The 18,624-nt window shown below is 47.8% G+C and overlaps 1 protein-coding gene across 5 annotated transcripts in view; it reads right to left on the reverse strand.

Moving 5' to 3' along the window:
* The window catches only part of ARHGAP21 (Rho GTPase activating protein 21), a 442,217-nt gene that overhangs the window by 213,179 nt on the left and 210,414 nt on the right, over window positions 1–18,624 (reverse strand). The window lies entirely within an intron of this gene.

Raw genomic sequence — 18,624 nt, forward strand, 5'->3', positions numbered from 1 at the left:
AATACAACTTCAAGAAACAGATTTGTTAGTCAAAATATTAAAAAAAATAAAAAACATTATGAGTTGACATGGCAGTCATATTTAAATACGATTCTCCTTGGTGAGCATCCTTGTTAAGTCCCTTTTTCATTGGGTATCAAATAACTGTTCTACCCTGGACTATTGACATGGAAATTTTGGCTTCCCTTCTTTATGGTTTATGTTTGGTCGATTTTCCTAAATATTTTACAGAGGCCCTTTCCTTTTCCCGTAAAATCAGCAATGTTTATATTCCATGCCATATGTATGCCAACAATTTCATTTTACTGGACTACACTCCTGTTGGCCTACAAAAGAAAAGCAGATGCAGTAGGTGCTTATTGCTCACTAAATTGATTAACGATTAAGGCCAAAGAATAAAACCCTTATCTTCTCAACCAAGCTAAAGAAAAATTCTTTTTTTCCTCCAAGATATCCCTTTGGAGCAGGTAAGTGTTTATTAATACCTCTGCCTTCATTTTGCTGACAATCTTAGCTGGAACAAATTCTTTCCAACATTGAAAACCTCCCTTCTAGTAACAACAAACGTGCTAAAAATGGCTTATAATAAATATGGTGGTTATTTTTGTGATTCAGTTAGTTTCTCTGGATAACTGATTCGACAAGAAATCTACAGAAAGTACTTGTCTCAAAATCCTCTTTAAGGTTCCTTCGAGAGCCATGATACAGTCCTTAAGATTAGAAATGGATGTTCAATTTTGGAATCTGCAAGAGAAAGCTTTAGGTTTTCTTTATCCTTTAAACTGTTCTCCTTAGGAAGGTAAGTTTCTTGGCATTACCTGGAGCCTTGATTGTTGGCCCAGATAAGCTCACAATGGATGGTAGGACCGCAGTGTACCAATCTAATTTGGGGACCGATCTTATTACATTTGACAAGCCGCTGAGCCTGGCTACGGTTAAACGAATACTAAAGGAGAACATTTTGCAAATTAGTATGAGTAACAATACAACAATAGACAACACTTGGCTTGCAAAATTTCGATTTGTGGTTTATATTATTGGACGCGAGCCAATGGACTTTTACTTTGTTTACCCGAGATACATAACATTTCAAGAATTAAAATTCAATCTGGGGGGGAGGAGCCTAGCACTTGACCAAGATGGCCGTGTGAGCCTTGAGCTACCGCGACCCTCGCGCCCTCCTGCAATTATCCTGTCCTAAATCCTGATTTTCATGCACGGAATCCTGCAGATGAGACACAGCTGGGGCGATTGACGTTGTCCGGGCTAAGATCGCCCACCGGGAACCGAAGTTGTGCATGGCGGAAGATTGCGGCCTACCTCCAAAGGATGCCAGGGGCTTGCGTTGGCAGGATGCCCAGCCACTAATTGAACAACAGCGGCCTCGGGAGGTGTGAACTGGCGGACGGGTGCCGCTGCACTTTCACTTTCTCGCCCTTTGCTTGCTCTGGGTTGGGAGTGCTTCATGCTGGTCCCCTGCTGTCTGGAAGACCTCCGCTCGGCCCTGGCTGGCTGCTGACGTCCTAGTTGACCCTGTTTCCTCTGGCTGAGTGAGGGACGTCTTTTTGCGACTGACCGCCCTGCTGTTCGAGATGTCGACCAAATCGGAGGCAGACAAGTCAAAGTCTAAGACTACCAGGCGGGGAGGATATACCCAATCCAACAATATGGATCGCTATGCCCAGCAGAAGGGGTCGCCTGGTGGATCGGGACAGTCGCTGGAAGCACAGAAGGCCGATTCATCCCCAGCCTCGGAGTTATCATTGCAGGATATCAAGGGGGCGATAGATGGGATGCAATCTTCGATTGGGCGACAATTCGAGACCCTGGCGCACAAGGTGGACATGATTCTGGTTGATGTCAACTTGATTCGCGCGGACCTGGGCAAAACCAATGAGCGGGTCAAGTCCCTGGACCTCAAGACTACTGGTCTCGCGGACGATGTCTCGGAACTCCAGGCTGAGGTTCGTAAGCTACGAACCGCGAATTACCTCTCCGCCCGCCGGCTCGAAGTCTTTGAAGGTCGGGCCCGGCGCAATAATGTGCGCCTTATTGGGGTCCCGGAAACTTCGGAGGAGCTCTCCGTCGATTTACTCGTCGAGGACTTGGTAGTGAATCATCTTGCGCCTAAGGGCCTTGGCAAGTTTTTTGCGGTGGAGCGGGCTCACCGAGTGCCTGGTGGACGGCCTAAGGTGGGAGCCCCCCCGCGGCCGATTGTCGCCCGGATCTTTAATTTTCGGGATCGAGACGCTATCCTGCAAGCATCGAGGGTGACAGGCCCAGTGCCTTTTCAGAATGCCTCTGTGAGCTTTTATCCTGACTTCACCCAGATGGTGCAGAAACAGAGGCAGAGTTTCCTGGGGGTGAAGCGGCGGCTTAGGGAGATGGACCTGAAGTATGCCATGCTTTTCCCCGCCAGGCTACGTGTGGTGTATGAGGATCGGACTTTCTTCTTCGAATCACCGGACATGGCGGGGGACTGGTTGGATGCGCTCCCTCGGCGACAGCCCGGCCGGGACCGCATGGATGGAGCGGAAGGCGACCGGGATGGACAGAAGTGATACCTCCGGTGTCGGTCTGTTTTGACTCAGCCCCGGACAGTGACTCGTACCCTACTGCAGTAATGGGAGGGCGGCGGGGGGAAGATAGGAGCTCTTTCCTCCCTTGGGGTACTTTTTGTAGATTTGTTTTTGATAGGGCGACAGGCACACTGCAAGTTGGGGGGGGCTTTGTAAGCTGACGCAGGGGTGCAGGGAGGGGGGGGGGATTCGGGATGTTGTTGGGGGTTGTTTTTTTCTTGCAAGGCGTAGCAATGGTTGTCAGTATTGTCCGATCGTGGTTCTCCGGGGGGGGGGGGGTGGAGGTCTCTTTGTGTTTGGGGATGGGGGATAGGGGCTTAAACATAATTAGCTGGAATGTCAATGGCTTAGGGGATCGTATTAAACGGGGGATAGTCCTGCAATTCTTGAAACGGACCTCGCCAGATGTGGTCCTCCTGCAGGAGACCCACCTTATAGGGAATACATGTTATGCACTTAACAGAAAGGGTTATAAATTCATTGCTCACTCGGGGTTTTCCTCGGGCTCCAGGGGTGTGGGCATACTTGTTAGAGCTTCCCTACCATTTGTGGTTGACTCCACCATCGCTGATGACAGGGGGCGCTTTGTGGCTGTGGCGGGGAGGTGGGAGGGCAGAACGTTGGTATTGGTTTCTGTTTATGTCCCTCCTGCCCTGCAGGCCTCCACGTTTGCTGATCTGGGCAAGGCCTTGTTGGAACTCCCCGAAGGGATGCTAGTGGTGGGAGGAGACTTCAATGCGGTTGGGTCTGGAATGCTCGATAGGTACCCGACCAGGGACACCGGGGGTGCTCAGAAGTGGCTTCCCGACTTTATAGATACTTTTGGTCTGGTAGACTGTTGGAGGCTACGGCACCCCACTCAGAGACAATATACCTTTCATTCCGGGGCCCACGGGAGTCTCTCTCGGATCGATTACTTGCTCACTCTGGCTGCGCACGCCTCATTGGTATCTGAGGCTAGGCACATGGCACGGGGCATATCTGATCATTCGCCGGTGTGGGCCCGTCTGGATATTGGCCGGGTGGTGGGGGGCAGGGTGGCTCCCATTAACCCCTGGTACTTTCGTGACCCCAAGCTGCGCGGTGCGTTGCTGAAGACAGTTGATCACTATTTTCAAGATAATCAGGGTTCGGTTGAATCTGCGGTGTCCTTGTGGGAAGCTTTTAAGACTGTATTGAGAGGGGAGGCCCTTTCCTTGGTAGTGGCCGCCAAGCGGCGGAGAGACGCCGAGGTGACACAAGTAGAGGACGAGATAGCGGCTTTAGAAGTGGCCTTGGAAGAGGATGTTGCAACGGCCACACTGCATAATTTGAGCTTGAAGCAATTGGAATATAGGGATCTGGTGACGAACGCTGCCAAGACCCTCAATAGGGAGCAGCAGGGTCGATTGTACGATGTTGGTGATAAGGCCGGGAAATTGCTGGCGTGGTTGGATAAAAAAGAGCGTGTTAATCGAGTGGTGCCGGAGTTGTCAATGGATGGGGGAGAGGTTGTCACTGACCCCGACGGTATAGTCCAGTGTTTCTCGGACTATTTTCGTACGGTATACACCTCGGTCTCGGATAGGCCGACTGAGGACTCGTGTGACCTTCTGCGTGATATCGCTCTGCCCTGCCTTTCTGCCATTGATAGGGATGACCTCGATGGCGATATAACTGTAGACGAAGTGGCGTGTGCTATCCGTGCGTTGCGCTCCGGTAAGGCCTCGGGCCCAAATGGTTTGCCAATTGAGCTGTATAAGCTTCGCCCGGATAAGTTGGCTCCTCACCTGCGCGCCATGTTTGTGGAGGCGCGGGTGAATGGGTTTCTTCCGCTTGATCAACGGCTGGCGACGATTGTGGTCATACATAAAGACGGTAAGCCCCGGGACAAGTGTGGCTCCTATCGGCCGATATCACTTCTCAACGCCGAGCCGAAAATCCTTGCTAACCGCCTGGTCCGGGTGCTTGGCGACTTGATCCACCCGGATCAGTCGGGCTTTATCCCGCACCGTAACACTGCACTGAATCTTAGACGTCTCCATGGAGTGATTGCTAGGACGGGCACGATGCGAGAGCCGGCTATTGTGGCGTCCCTCGATGCCACGATGGCCTTCGATACGGTGGAGTGGGCATACCTGTGGGCTGTGCTAGCCAAGTTCGGCTTTGGGCCTGGATTTGTAGGCTGGGTGAGGTTGCTCTATGAGGGGCCTCTTGCTAGCGTCGTGGTGAACGGGCGGGCGTCGACACCGTTCGCGCTCGGGAGAGGCACCCTGCAGGGTTGTCCCCTGTCGCCGTTGTTGTTCGCCCTTGCTCTTGAGCCGCTGGCGGCGTGGATACGATGGCACCCCGATATACGTGGGATTCGTTGGTCGCCTGACCACGAAGACCGTATTTCACTTTACGCCGACGATATTCTGTTATACCTCGCCTCGCCTAAGAAATCTCTTATAGCGGTTTGTGACGTCTTGACTTCTTTCGGTAGGAACTCTGGTCTTGTCATCAATTGGGGGAAGTCATACTTGTATGTCCTGTGTGGGGATGTCCCGCCTGTCCCGCGCAACTGCTCGATCCAGATAGCCCAGCAGGGTTTTTTGTATTTGGGGATCTATATTTCCACCGACCCCATCTTACGATACGAGAAGAACTTGCTCCCTCCCTTGGCACGTCTGCGACGGGACGTGGCGGGCTGGCGGCGGTTGCCGCTTTCCCTCCTTGGCCGTGCCGCCCTGTTTAAAATGATGTCTCTTCCCCGTTTCCTCTATGCCCTGCAGAATACCCTTGACTTGGTCCCGGCCAGTTATTTCCGTGAGGTCGAAAGCCACCAGCGCGCGCTATTGTGGGAAGGGCGTCCGCGCATAGCGATTGCTAAGTTGACGCTTCCATGGTATGACGGTGGTATCGCGCTTCCAGACATTCGACGTTATTATTGGGCCACTCAGTTGAGCGCGATTAACCATGGTGTATATGGTCCGGCGCTGAGCCCCGGCTTTGCCATGGACCGATGGTTACTACGTGGGGGTAATTACCACAGAGCGTTGTACTCGAAGTTGTTGGACTTAACTCTTACGGGGCCCACCAGGGTGGCCGTGCATGTATGGAAGGTGGTGACGGATTCACTGGGCTGGAAGGGTAAGCTTACCCTTGCCACCCCTCTGTTTGACTCCGATATTCTGGGAAAGCTTTGGCATACAAAATGGTTTGAGAAATGGGACCTGATCGGCATATCCAGGGTTGGAGACCTTTTGGTTAAGGGTAGGATAAAGTCATTCGAGGAGCTGCAGAAGGAATACGAGCTAGGGAGCACGGAGTTCTTCCGATACGCTCAAGTGTGCCACGCCTTGCGATCAGTCCTTGTAGAAGGGGAGAAGGTGCCTGAGTCCTCTCCGTTAGAGGACCGGATCCTGGATGGCCATATGCCAGAGAGTACGATCTCGCTCATTTATAAGAAACTAATTAATGTTCGGGTGGATCTTCTTCTAGGGTTGCGCGATAAATGGACCAGGGATGGCCTCGAACTTGATGATGAGGATTGGCAGTATGCAGTTTCTTCTCCCAAAGAGGTCGCGATCCCCGCGCGCCTGCGGCTGGTGCAGCTTAAAATACTCCATAGGGTCTACGTGACGGGGCCCCGGCTGGTCCATATGGGTTTCTCTGAGGAGGGCTTATGTAAGAGAGGCTGTGGTATGGTGGGCACCTTCCTACATATTATTTGGGAATGCGGTGCGATTATGGAGTTTTGAAAGCGAATCCACGATGTGATGGGGGAGGTGACGGGCATCGTCATGCAGCCTGAGGCGCGGTGTTGTCTCCTGAATGATTGGGGTCCTACTGACCACGACGCGGCACAGACTCAATGGGTGACCCTAGGGAACATGGTAGCCAAGCGCGACATCGCTCGTCTGTGGGGCTCTACTAGGCCTCCTACATTGACTGCGTGGATGGAAAACATGGATTGGAGCATGTTTAGGGAGAAGACAGTGTATTGTGCTCGAGGGCGCCCTCGGAAATGGCACTCTGTATGGGGGCGATGGAACCAATACAGAGGGGGCATATGCCTGCCCCCAGACCCGGACCCGCCTGAGGAGCAGCTCTCCCCTTAGCTTTCTTTCCGGCTTTGTACTTCTTGCTGGTATGTGTTTGTCTTCTTGAGTCTCTGACTTCCCCTCCTTTCCCTTGCTATCGACCTGTGTCTGTTGGACGAACTGGGGCTCGCTCCCCCTGATGGGAACCCTTTTTATGCTTTCAGTACTTATCGCCTTGCTTGTGTTTAGGTTTGGGTTTGTGTTTATTTAAAACTGAACCTTTGATTCTCCTGTCAGTGAAATGTGGACGCTCGCATGTGTTGTGTTTCTAAAGCTGCCGTACCTCCGGGTTGTCGGCTGAATAGCTGTGTCACTGATTTAAAAGAATAAAGGTTTAAAAAAAAAAAAAAAAAAAAATTCAATCTGATCCTTCCTAGCGGATCAAAGGTTATAGCACTAGGGTCACTGCTTACAGTGATAGCTGTTTTTGTTGTCTGAACATCAATTACAATATGGTGCATATTCTTTTTAATTTTGATCGTTTTGATGAAGAAAGGAAAAAGATTTTACTACCAATATTTTTAACGCATGAATGTCTAGTCAGATTGGACATTTTAAGCACTCAGTTCTCCCTGAATCACTTGACATTGGAGTAGCTTTGATAAATAAACTAAGACAGCATAAGAAAGATTTTGTTAAGTTTAACCATCTTATGCATTCCTGAAGGATCATGCATTGTAGCTTTTATTTTGATTCTATATATAGAAACTGATAAATGTAATTGCCATATGAATTTGGAATGTATATATATTTTTCTTAAATTAGATCCTGCTATTTGGATACAATTTATTTAAATAATTTCTACTTTATTTGTGGCATTTCATTTGTCTGCTGTGTTTAAGATTGTATTTTGTTAATTGTTTTACTTTATTGCATTTGTGCTTATATTTTATTCTGCACTTATTATGTGAATGCTTTTCAGAAATTAAATAAATTCAATAGGTATGTGCTAATGGGGAAAGTACTGCAGGCATGGTAAAACAACCCGAATCAACATGAAAGTAATTTTACCTTACTCTTCTGTCTTACTCTTACACCTGCTGCCTAAATACAGCAAATAGAGGTGTCTAACGAGCATGCATGGTGAAACGCCTCTGGAGTAGCACATAAGATCATCGCAGTACCCCACATGATCAATGGATTAACCCATATGATAATCTTAACTATTTCTGAAATAGGAAGTGCCTCTGAACAGCTGGAATTAAGGGAACAATAACATAGTAACACTAGAATTGGTAAATGAAAAACTGAGATGGCTAACCTGCCACAGTTGAGTTAAAAGATTTGAAGTTCATGATCCCCATTCATTTCCCTGTTCACCTGTGAAAGCACTAATGCAATCTATAAACGTAAATAACATGTACTTTTGGGCTCATTGCTTTTACAGTGTTATACAGCATGACCAAGACCTGGGATGGCAGCAGAAAACTTTACAAAGACATTGAGCAGCTGAATAATGTACAACATGATTCATCAAAAGTACTTCCCAAGCCTCAAAACCCTTTAGTCATCGCCGTCAACCAAGGAATAGGCTGATCACAGCAAATACACAGCCATATTCCTTTCCACGTGCAAGGGGCACCGTTTGACCAGGTTCCACTCAAACGCAGGCATTTGGACAGATAATGCAAAAAGTTCCCGGACAAACTTATGGTTTATCTCGATATCTTCCCGAGAAGGTAAATCAAGGCCTTGGAGCTTGCAAAATCTGTTTTACCAATCTTTGTATGCAAGCGATTTACCATCCGGGGCATGGTAATAAATCTTTGTTCTCAAGTAATATGGGACCTAAACTCTACTCACTGTCTCCTGAAACTGGAAAACATGTTGCACTTTCAAAAGATCAACTGGGGTCTTTTGTCCCTTCTAAGTCGTTAAACTAAGTATAATTAAACGGAATAATCTTAACATCTGCCGTTTTACAGTGCTTAAAACTGTATCGTTATGTGCAAATTTTAAAAAAATCATATTTGGATTAGATTTAAAGTATTTAACTAAGTTAACACACACTTGGGAAATTCGCTTGTGTTGCATCAAATGGCCATACGGTGGCAATATAGTTCGCTGAACAAACACACTAACTAGTCCTTATTTTGTTGTTGTTTCACAGAGGAGTTCATGCTTCGGTTATTTTGAGTTTTGTTAAGAGGCTAGATAATATGGGTGGGGGGCAAATTCAGTTGTGCATATTAGGATTAGGCACTGGAAACATTCCAGATCACTATACGATTAAAACAAAAAAAAATCAACCGTCGAATAGAAGCCCCGATTGGTATGTAAACAACATGTTGAAGGCACAACAGCTCCCCAAATCGGCAACATTTAAAATGCCCTCTTCACAACCTCACATGCGCGAGGCCCCTCGCTATTTCACTTTTCTAGTGTAGCACCTAGTGTAGCACCAATCGCCGGTTTGCCCCCCCCCCCAAAATTGCCTTCGGACTGCAGACAACCACAGCACGAGGGTTACTGTGGGGTGATGAGGCGGAAGCTCGCTCTGTGCAAAACTTGTTCCCAAATCCACACACAAAAAACAAATGTACCATCACTATATTTATTAAAGATTAATACAAATTATTATTATGGAAAAAATGCTTTTGCTTTGACCCGAAAAACAGACCTTAATAAACTAAACAAATCACAAACCGTAGAAAGTTTTTTTTCTGCGCTGTCCTGTCGGTTGGCAGATTTCAGTAGGAGATACCCGTAACAGGACAAAGTTAACCCCTTCGCTGCCAGGCCTTTTCCCCCTCCATCCATACCTCCCTGGAATCCCCTGGGTGTCTAGTTTTCAGAAATGTGTGGGTTTGGTAGGTTTCCCTAGGTGGCCGCCGAGCACCGGGCCAAAAACCCAAGTGACCCCCCTTGCAAAACCAGGTCGTTTTGAGATAGGCAAATTTCATGTCGCCTCACTACGTTATGGGTCCTTACCTGTCGCGGGAACTTGGGGCTCCCACACGAGTGAGGCACCGTTTTTAATCGGGAGACCCGGGGGAACGCTGGGTGGTAGGAAATTTGTGTCAGCCTGGTGATGCCACAACTTTCCCCCACAAAAATGTGTGAAAAGGGTGATTTTTTTCAGCTAAATTTGAGGTTTGCAGGGCATTCTGGGTAAGGAAACGTTCGGAGATCCACGCAAGCCATACCTCCCTGGAATCCCCAGGTGTCTAGTTTTCAGAAATGTGTGGGTTTGGTAGGTTTCCCTAGATGGCCGCCAAGCCCGGGGCCAAAAACTCATGGGACCCCCTTTGCAAAACCAGGTTGTTTTGTGATAGGTAATTTTGATGTCTCCTCAATAGGTTTTGGGCCCTTGCCTGACGCGAGGCACTAGGCCTACCCACGCAAGTGAGGTACCATTTTTCTCTGAAGACTTTGGGGAACGCAGGGTGGGTGGAATTTTGTTGACCCACGCAGATTCCAGAACTTTCCACCTCAGAAATGTGAGGAAAATGTGTTGTTTTGGACAAATTTTTAGGTTTGCAATGGATTCTGGGTAACAGAATATGGTGAGAGCCAGTGAAGTCACCCCATCCTGGATTCCCCTCGGTGTCTAGTTTTCAAAAATGTACAGGTTAGCTAGGTTTGCCTACGTGCCAACTGCGCTAGGGCCCAAAATCCACAGATATGCACATCGCTAAAAAACAATTTGGAGCCCAGTGGGCTTTCTGCCGCCCTGGGGTGGAATCGGGGAAGGGGGATTCATCCCGATATGCCCCTAAAGGGGCAGAAAGACTGCGGCTATTTTTTGTGGGGGTGGGGGCATTGGTATGACCATTTTGGGCAGCCCCCACACATAAAAAAAGCCTGCGTACTCGCTGGCGCCTAGTGGGCTTTCTGCCCCCCCAGGGGGCAGATCAGGGGCCGCTGCCACTATCTGCCCTCCCGGGGGGCAGAAAGACTGGAATTTCTCTGGGGGTGGGGTATTGTCATGCCCATTTTGGGGAGCCCCTACCCCTACACTACTAAAACAAAAAAATCCATGGTTTCTAGAGGGCCTTCTGCGCCCCCCAGGGGGGGCCAGATTGGGGGCTACAGCTCCCATCTGCCTCCTGGGGGGCAGAAAGACTGTCAATTTTGTGGGGGGGAGGGTGGGAGCATTGGCGTGCCCGTTTCGGGCAGCCCACACCCTAAATTGCGCAAAAAAAATCCCTGGTGGATAGTGGGCTTTCTGCCCCTCTGCAGGGGGCAGATTAGGGGCTACTGCCCCATCTGCCCCCCAGGCGGGTAGAAAAGCTGTAATGATGGCAGGTGGGTGGGGGCATTGGCGTGCCCGTTTCAAGCAGCCCCCACCCTAAAAAAACTGAAAACAAATCCCTGGTATATAGTGGGCTTTCTGCCCCCCCGAAGGGGCAGATTAAGGGCCAATGCCCCATCTGCCCCCCGGGGGGTGGCAGAAAGACTGATAATGGGGGGTGGGGGCATGGGCCTGCCCGTTTTGGGCAGCCCCCACCTCTTTTTTTTTTTTAAATTCCCTGGTGTCTAGTGGGCTTTTGCCCCCTTGGGGGGGGGGGGCAGATTGGGGACTACTGCCCCCATCTGCCCCCCAGGGGGGCAAAAAGACTACATTATGCCAAAATTGTTTGGGGGGAGCAAAGGCCCTTGCCCAAGGGGCCGCTCCCCCCTCCCTGGTGTCTAATGGGTGGATCCCTGCTTGGGGATTGCCCTCCTGTGGCGATCCCCAAGCAGGAATCCACTGGGGATTCTCCCCTTTCCAACGATACCTCTCCCGTCTTTCTACGTGCCCAGGGGGCTGAGATAGCCCCCTGAGCACGTAGAAAGTGAAACTGAAATGAGCCTCTTGGCTCATTTTAGTTTCAGTTTCAGTGTACTGACATTGGCGCGACGTGCGCGCCGATCGTCATTACACTGAAAGCAGGGGGGGGGGGGAAGCTCTTCCCCAGCTCCCAAGGCTATTTTCAGTGAAAGGGAATTCCTCTGGTGCCCGCACCAGAGGGATTCCCCAGGGAGTGCCTCATGACGAGCTGGACTCGTCATGGGCACAGCGCGACTGTGCTCCATGATGAGTCCAGCTTGTCATGGGCACAGAAGGGGTTAAGATAGTAAGAAAAACTGTCTTTTGGGAATTAGAGGTTAGTAGGTGGGTCCAAGCGAAATCCGTTGTTTCGCTTTATTTGCCTGCTTTTTCTTCCCTCATGTTGTGTTGTTTGTCTTTCTGTTATAGTAAACTATTGTGGGTTGATTTCCTGCTGTCATGGATGGTCAAGAAGGAGAAGCGTGGTCCTTAACTGCAGCTTGAGGTCCCACTGGTGCCCCCTCAGGCATGTGGGTTTTATTGGTCATCACCTCTCGCACAATGAACACACAACCGGCATTGAGTGAATGCTTGGGTGTCCAGATATTAATGCCTGTCGGGAGTTCAGGGACATGTGTCGTGGGTTGATGGCTGCGGCATATGTGCAGCCATCTTAGTACGCCCTCAAAAGCATCTGTTGCGATAGTCATCTTGACATTCCAAAGCTTGCTCAGAACAGCAGTCATTTAAGCGCCTTCATAGCAATGGGCTTCTAGATGGCCATCAACAGCACCACACAGAAAAGGAATTGAATGCTTGTCGGTGTGGTGTATTGAAGTGTTTTACTAGTGAGCACCCAAGTTAGGGTCAAAGAAGGATGCAATGTGGTAGCATAGTCTGGAAGTTAAAATGGCTTCCAGCCTTTAGGGAAGTGAACTTGACACAAACAAACTATGCACATTTCTTCTCACAACTTCATGCTGAAAAGGTGTTTGTGAGGCTCTTGGGTCACTTCAGGAACCAGCCTGAGAGGCTTCTAGGCTCAACTATTCCCTCTCGCAGGTTTGTAAGGCTTTCTCAGGTAGTGGGAAGGTTGTATGAGTGAGAGAGGAGCTCAGCCTTAAAAGGAAGGCTACCTATATTTTCAAAACAGGAAACATCTTACTTTTTGAAGTGGGAAAAATGTTTCAGTTAGGGCTCAAAGGTGCCTTGGCTGCCAGCCGAATAAACCCAGAAAAGGGCGTTCTGGCAGGGTTTATGGCCTAACCATGGACCTTGAACAAATAGCTGCCTACCAAAGCTGGTAGCCAGCAGCAAGGACCAGTCATTCCAGGGTGCGTACTAGCTGTTCAGAAGGGCCGCGTGGGCAATGGGGAAGGACGAAATGTCTTTTTGTTCTGACAGAGCTAGTAAAGGATGAGGTTCCTCAGGGTTTGGCAAGTGGCCCATTGTGGATAGAGGTTTGTCGGCGCTACCATCTTCCCCCAAAGAGATGCAAAGCTCGGAAGAAGTTGGCACACTAGAGAGGGATGAAAATATCTCTCCCCATTCCTGGTCAGGTCATTTGGTACTCAAAGGAGTTTAATGTTACTGCAATATCTTTACACAGATCGTATTTACACCAACCTCCAGACTACAGTAAATATATATTGAGGAAATTCGATTTTCGATCTCGCTTGTATTTAGCCACCATTTGGTGTCACACCGCCATTTTGTGTTGCCCTCACTCAGGCAGCACAATGAACGAAGTTTTTCTGCTGATCTCACTGCGACGTGTCAAAATAACCTCCTGCCTCTGTTTACAAGACTGATGTCAGGGACTGGCTGAGTCCACTAATCCCCGTCTGGTCCAACTGATCCCTGTTTCAACTATCTGTTGGTTCGCACCATTCTTTCCTGACTTTATCTTATCTTCTGGCCTTCGCTATTCTCTACTTGTATTCTCTCATTTCACAACTGTCCTCCAAAGCATACAAATGTGTCCTGCCACCTGCAAGTTAAGTTGTGGACACTACCACTGATTAACTTGTGGGGAGGGGTGACAAAAACAGTTGGAAGAGAGGTTTATTTCGGTTACTTGATATCTTGTTTTCAAACTTTTCTCATTGGTTATATCTTGTTTTCAAACTCTTCTCATTGGCTAACCATGTATGCATTGGGGGTGTTCTTGGTGAATCTATGTGCTATAAAAGATTGTGCGCCACGGAGTAAAGTGGCAGTCTCCTAAGAACATCCCGAATGTAATTCTGGGACAACTGTACTTAGCTGCAGCTAATAAACCTGATCTTCTACGCTCAACAGAGTGTCCTGTGTCTCTGTTCAACAAAGCAGGTGAACTCAGAAGATTAAGGCGTGCCCTGCGCCGCCAGGCCCATAAGGCCCTGGTTCTTCAATTGGTGCCCTCTGTGAGGCGGCTTCAGAGGTAGAGGTTTTTGCCTGAGGGTCGTGAGGAGCCCGCAAGAAAATTCTGGAGGAATCGCGAACCACGTCAAGTGACCCCTGTATGTCGAAGTGGTCCGAAGGTCTTTTTCAGCGCGGTTTCTCCTTCCTGACGGCTGCTGCCCTGACTGACGCCTTGCTTTGGCTCCCTTTTTGTGATGTATGGTATCGCGAGACGTTAGACGGGCCTCTGTTGGCGTAAGAAGACACTTAGTTAAGTATTTGTGGGTAGCTCCCACTATTTTGTTTTGATTTGGGTCTTTGATTTGGCTATTGCAAAAGCCGAAGCCGAGGAGTGAATATATTTGTGCTGTGTTATTTGATTTAACCCCTTGATGTTTGTGAACAGTCCAGTGAAATAACGATGCCTGGTCTGAGTTAAGTTTAGAAAGTTTTGTTGTTTTGGTTGTGATAGGGATTCCCGGCTGGAGGACTCTTGTCCAATTCCTCCAGTTGGAACTCCCACTTATGAGCTTTATTCTAAACCTGGTGTTGGCCCCATTGCCTTCAATGAGGCATGGATCCGATACACGAAGAACGATGGTGTTTTGCAGTGGCCACAGAATGGTAGCTTTGAGCCTAACATATTAGATAATTTAGAAGCAATTTTGTTTAAAAGAAAAGCCCGGCCGGCAATGTTTGACTCTTTCCGCCTCTGGCGCAAGGAAGCCAAACAGAGAGAAATTAAACAGGCAAAACGAGATAAGAAAACACAAAGTATGACTATTATACAGGCTGCCCAGCAGTTTAAAGATAATGAGATTAATTATGAAATGGAAATTTCAGAGAGACAGCATCGTATGGCGATAGATAAATGCTATCCGATGTTGCCTATTTCCCCTTCTGATAAAAGTAAGGATCTGGAGGAAGACCCTTTGATGTCTCACTTATTGAGATTGCCTCCTCCCTATGTACAAGGTGCTAATGCACCCCCATTGTTACAACCAGTTCAGCCATTAGTTGCGCCTCCGCCTGCTCCGGCTCTTCCACATTTGCCCCTTCCGGTATTGCCACTCCCACCTCCTGTGCCACCGATTCTTTTGCCTCCGTCTCCTGAACATCAATCTCCTTTGCCTTCGGCTCCCCTTATAACTGTTAATTCTTCTGTTAGTTCACCTAATACCTTGTCCCCTGTCCTTATGTCTAATTCTCCTACTGTGCGCAAACGAATCACAGATACTGTCTCTGATTTTCTGTCTCCTTTCTTTGAGACTCTTAATATGTCTCAGTTTTTTTCCCGAAGACAGTCTCGTAGTCAGCTTCCAGTTTCCGATGAACGGGTGGTATTGGACTCTCTCGCTCGCAAATGGATTGAGAAGGGTCCCCAGTATAGTGTGAATGATATCATGGCCACCTTTCATCAGTGGGAAGCGCCCACGCAGAGATATGTTTTTAATGTTATGTGTGATACTCTTGTTAAAGGATGGGAGGATATGGATTTGGGTTCAGTTTCTCAGGGTTTGTTAGATGTTCAGGCTAATTTCGATAAGGGACTCATTGTGGGTTCTAAGGTTAAGGACGCCGTAAAGACACTTGTCACTTTTAGGTCCCTATTTTCCTCACAGACTTTCCTCGATTCCGATCCTGCTGTTAGACTGACATCAAAACATTATCCCATGAGAGAGGTTCCTCCAGTGTGGAGAGAAGCGGTTGCAGCAGCAGGTGCTAATCCAGCTGGTCCCGCGCACTTCCAGCGTATATGGGTACATGTCCCCTGGAAAAGATCTGAAGTTTTAGCTCTTAAACAGTCTCTACCGGATACCCGTAAAAACCCTGCTGGTTAAAGAGTTGTCCCAGACTGGTGATGCTTGTATTATGAATTCAGCCGATATTGATATGTTGATGGGAAATGTAGTCCCACAAGCATTATGGGCTCGGATTCGTAGAGAGGATCACGCCCAAGCATTAGTTGGTGATTGGGCTGCTATAACTGCCACGGATAGAGCCCAAGTGGGTGGTGCTAAGCCTGACGTTTTGATCTCAGAACTCCCTGGTAGGATTATTACTTTAATGAAAACGATGATGCCCGCCTTGCGAGTTAATTGGGATAAACTAGCTGCGTGTAAGCAGAAGAAAGATGAGTGTCTCTGATTTCTTCACTCGTTTTGAGGTGACGTTTATTGATCATAGTGGTCAGGATATGACTACGGAGGGTGGACAGCGATTATTTGTAGATAAATTCGTATTTAATTTGCTTCCCGAGCTGTCACATAAGTTGAAAGTCTCTGAAAGTTCATGGGCTGTTTCTTCTTCTGCTCAGATATTGGCTACTGCTCAATATTATGAGAACAGGGATAGAGAGGAAAAAGACAAGCAAGAGAAAAAGACTAAAGAATTAAAAACGAAGGTTCTTCTGCAACAGGCTTATCCTCCTAGTCTTGCTCAGTGCCAGTTTCAACAGCCTCCACAGTTTCAGAGGGTGTATCAAAAGCCTGAGCCTTTTATTCTGCGACCTTTATTAGGTCCTAACCAATGTGCCTATTGTAGAGAGGAGGGTCATTTTAAGAATAGTTGCCCGGTTTTATTACAGCGTAGTGGAGGACTATCTGCTCCACAAGGTCGTGGTATTTATCAATAAGCGCCCAGGGGTAGAGGTCGAGGTGTGTTGACCCAAGAACAGCGTTCCCTTCCCCCTCCAAATTCCACGAACTACTTTGATCAACAAAATACTCAGTCTACACAGTATTACAATGATGATTATCATGTTGAAGGTGAAAATGAAAGCCTTCACGCTAACTAGGACAGCCATAGACAAAGTGAGGGAGTTGTATCGATTCCAGTAGATCAGAGTGGACCTTATGTTAATGTCACTACAATGGGTGCTTCAGAGCCATTTCTTTTAGATACTGGTGCGATGAGAAGTTCTATCATTCACTCTAAACTCCCTGGGGCACCTTTGTCTGGCTCAACGAATGTATCAGTAGGATTTTCTGGCGCCCCAGTTCGTAACCCGGTCTCTAGCCCTCTGCCTATTTCAATTGGCCCTTATGATTTGGAAGCTCCTCTTCTTTTAACAACTGGTTGCGGCGAGAATCTGTTGGGTTTGGATTTATTGAAAAGATTGCATGCAACGATATATTGTTCTCCTTCTGGTGTGCATCTTACTTTGGGGCAGAAATTGACTTCTTCAATGTATTTGTCTAAAGATCAATTTCCACCTGAATTGCTCTCTCTTCCTGCAACGCTCTGGGCTACGGGTCCAAATGATGTTGGTTGTCTTGAGATCCCACCTTATGTTGTTACTCTCAAGCCCAATGCTAAATTGCCACGCATTCCTCAATACAGAATTTCCAATGAAGGTGAAAGAGCGCCTTTGGATATCATTTATGATCTGATTCAGAAGGGTGTAATTGAGGAAACGAGAGGAAATGTATGCAATAGTCCTATTCTTCCTGTTCTTAAACGCACTGATCCTTCTCAGCCTCCTGTTTATCGTTTTGTGATTGATCTTAGGGAGGTCAATAAAATTGTTGTACCACAGTTTCCTGTTGTCCCAGATATTACTGCCTTGTTAACTATGATACCTGCCTCAGCGGCTTCGTTTTCTGTTATTGATCTGAAAAATGCTTTCTTCAGCATTCCCATTGCCGAAGAGAGTAGGGATATTTTTGGTTTCTCTCTAGGAGGCCGAAGTTTCCGGTTCAAGCGCGCACCCCAAGGCTATTGTGAAAGCCCCTCCATTTATAGTCAAGCTCTGAAATGTCAGCTTGATGCTTTTCCTTTGCCCCCAGGTGCTACTCTTATTCAATATATGGATGATGTGTTGATTGCTGCTGATTCAGAGGGTGTCTGCAGGAATGTGACTGTTGCACTGTTACGTCACTTGTCTGATCTTAATCATAAGGTTTCGCCTTCTAAACTACAATATGTCCGTCGAGAGGTTACCTATTTGGGTCATCTCTTATCAAAGGAGGGAAGGCGACTAACCCCAGAACGAATTCAAGCAATTGCGCAAATGTCTCTGCCATCCACACAAAGAGAGGTGCGTGCCTTTCTGGGCCTTACCTCTTATTGTAGGCAATGGATTCCAAATTTTTCTTTGTTGGCCAAGCCTTTGTTAGCACTCACTTTGAAAGACACACCCCAACCCCTTCCTTGGACTGACGAATGTCAGAAGAGTTTTACTGATTTACGTGCTGCTTTGTGTTCTGCTCCTGTTTTGGGTACTCCGGATTACAGTAAGCCCTTCACGCTCTAGGTCCATGAAAGAGAGGGTTGTGCGTTGTCAGTCTTAACACAACGATTTGGAGACAAACAGCGGCCATGTGCCTATTTTTCAGCTACATTAGACCCAGTAGCCAAGGCATTGCCTAGTTGTCTTAAAGCTACAGCAGCAGCAGCGATTTCTATTCGTCAGTCTGCTGGAGTGGTGCTAGATAATACTCTCATTGTTATGGTACCACATGCAGTGGATACCTTGCTAAATAGGACGAAAACACAACATCTTACAAGTGCACGATTGTCTGGATATGAGCTGACGCTCTTGGCTAGTCATGTGTACATCAAACGATGTAACATCTGAAACCCAGCCATACTGTTACCTCTTCCAGAAGAGAAAGATATTCAGGAACAACATGATTGTTTTCTCCGTACTGAGGAGGAGACAAAAGGTAGGATTGATTTGAAAGATACGCCGCTAGTGGATCCAGATGGGATCCTATGGGTGGATGGGTCTTGTTTCAAATTCCCAAATGGCCAGACAACTTCAGCTTATGCTGTTACCACCTTGTATACAATTGTGGAGACAGCACGCATCAGACATAATTCAGCTCAGGCGGCTGAACTGATA

The sequence above is a fragment of the Triturus cristatus genome, chromosome 10 (assembly GCF_964204655.1).
Source record: "Triturus cristatus chromosome 10, aTriCri1.1, whole genome shotgun sequence".
In the NCBI taxonomy this organism is placed as follows: Eukaryota; Metazoa; Chordata; class Amphibia; order Caudata; family Salamandridae; genus Triturus; species Triturus cristatus.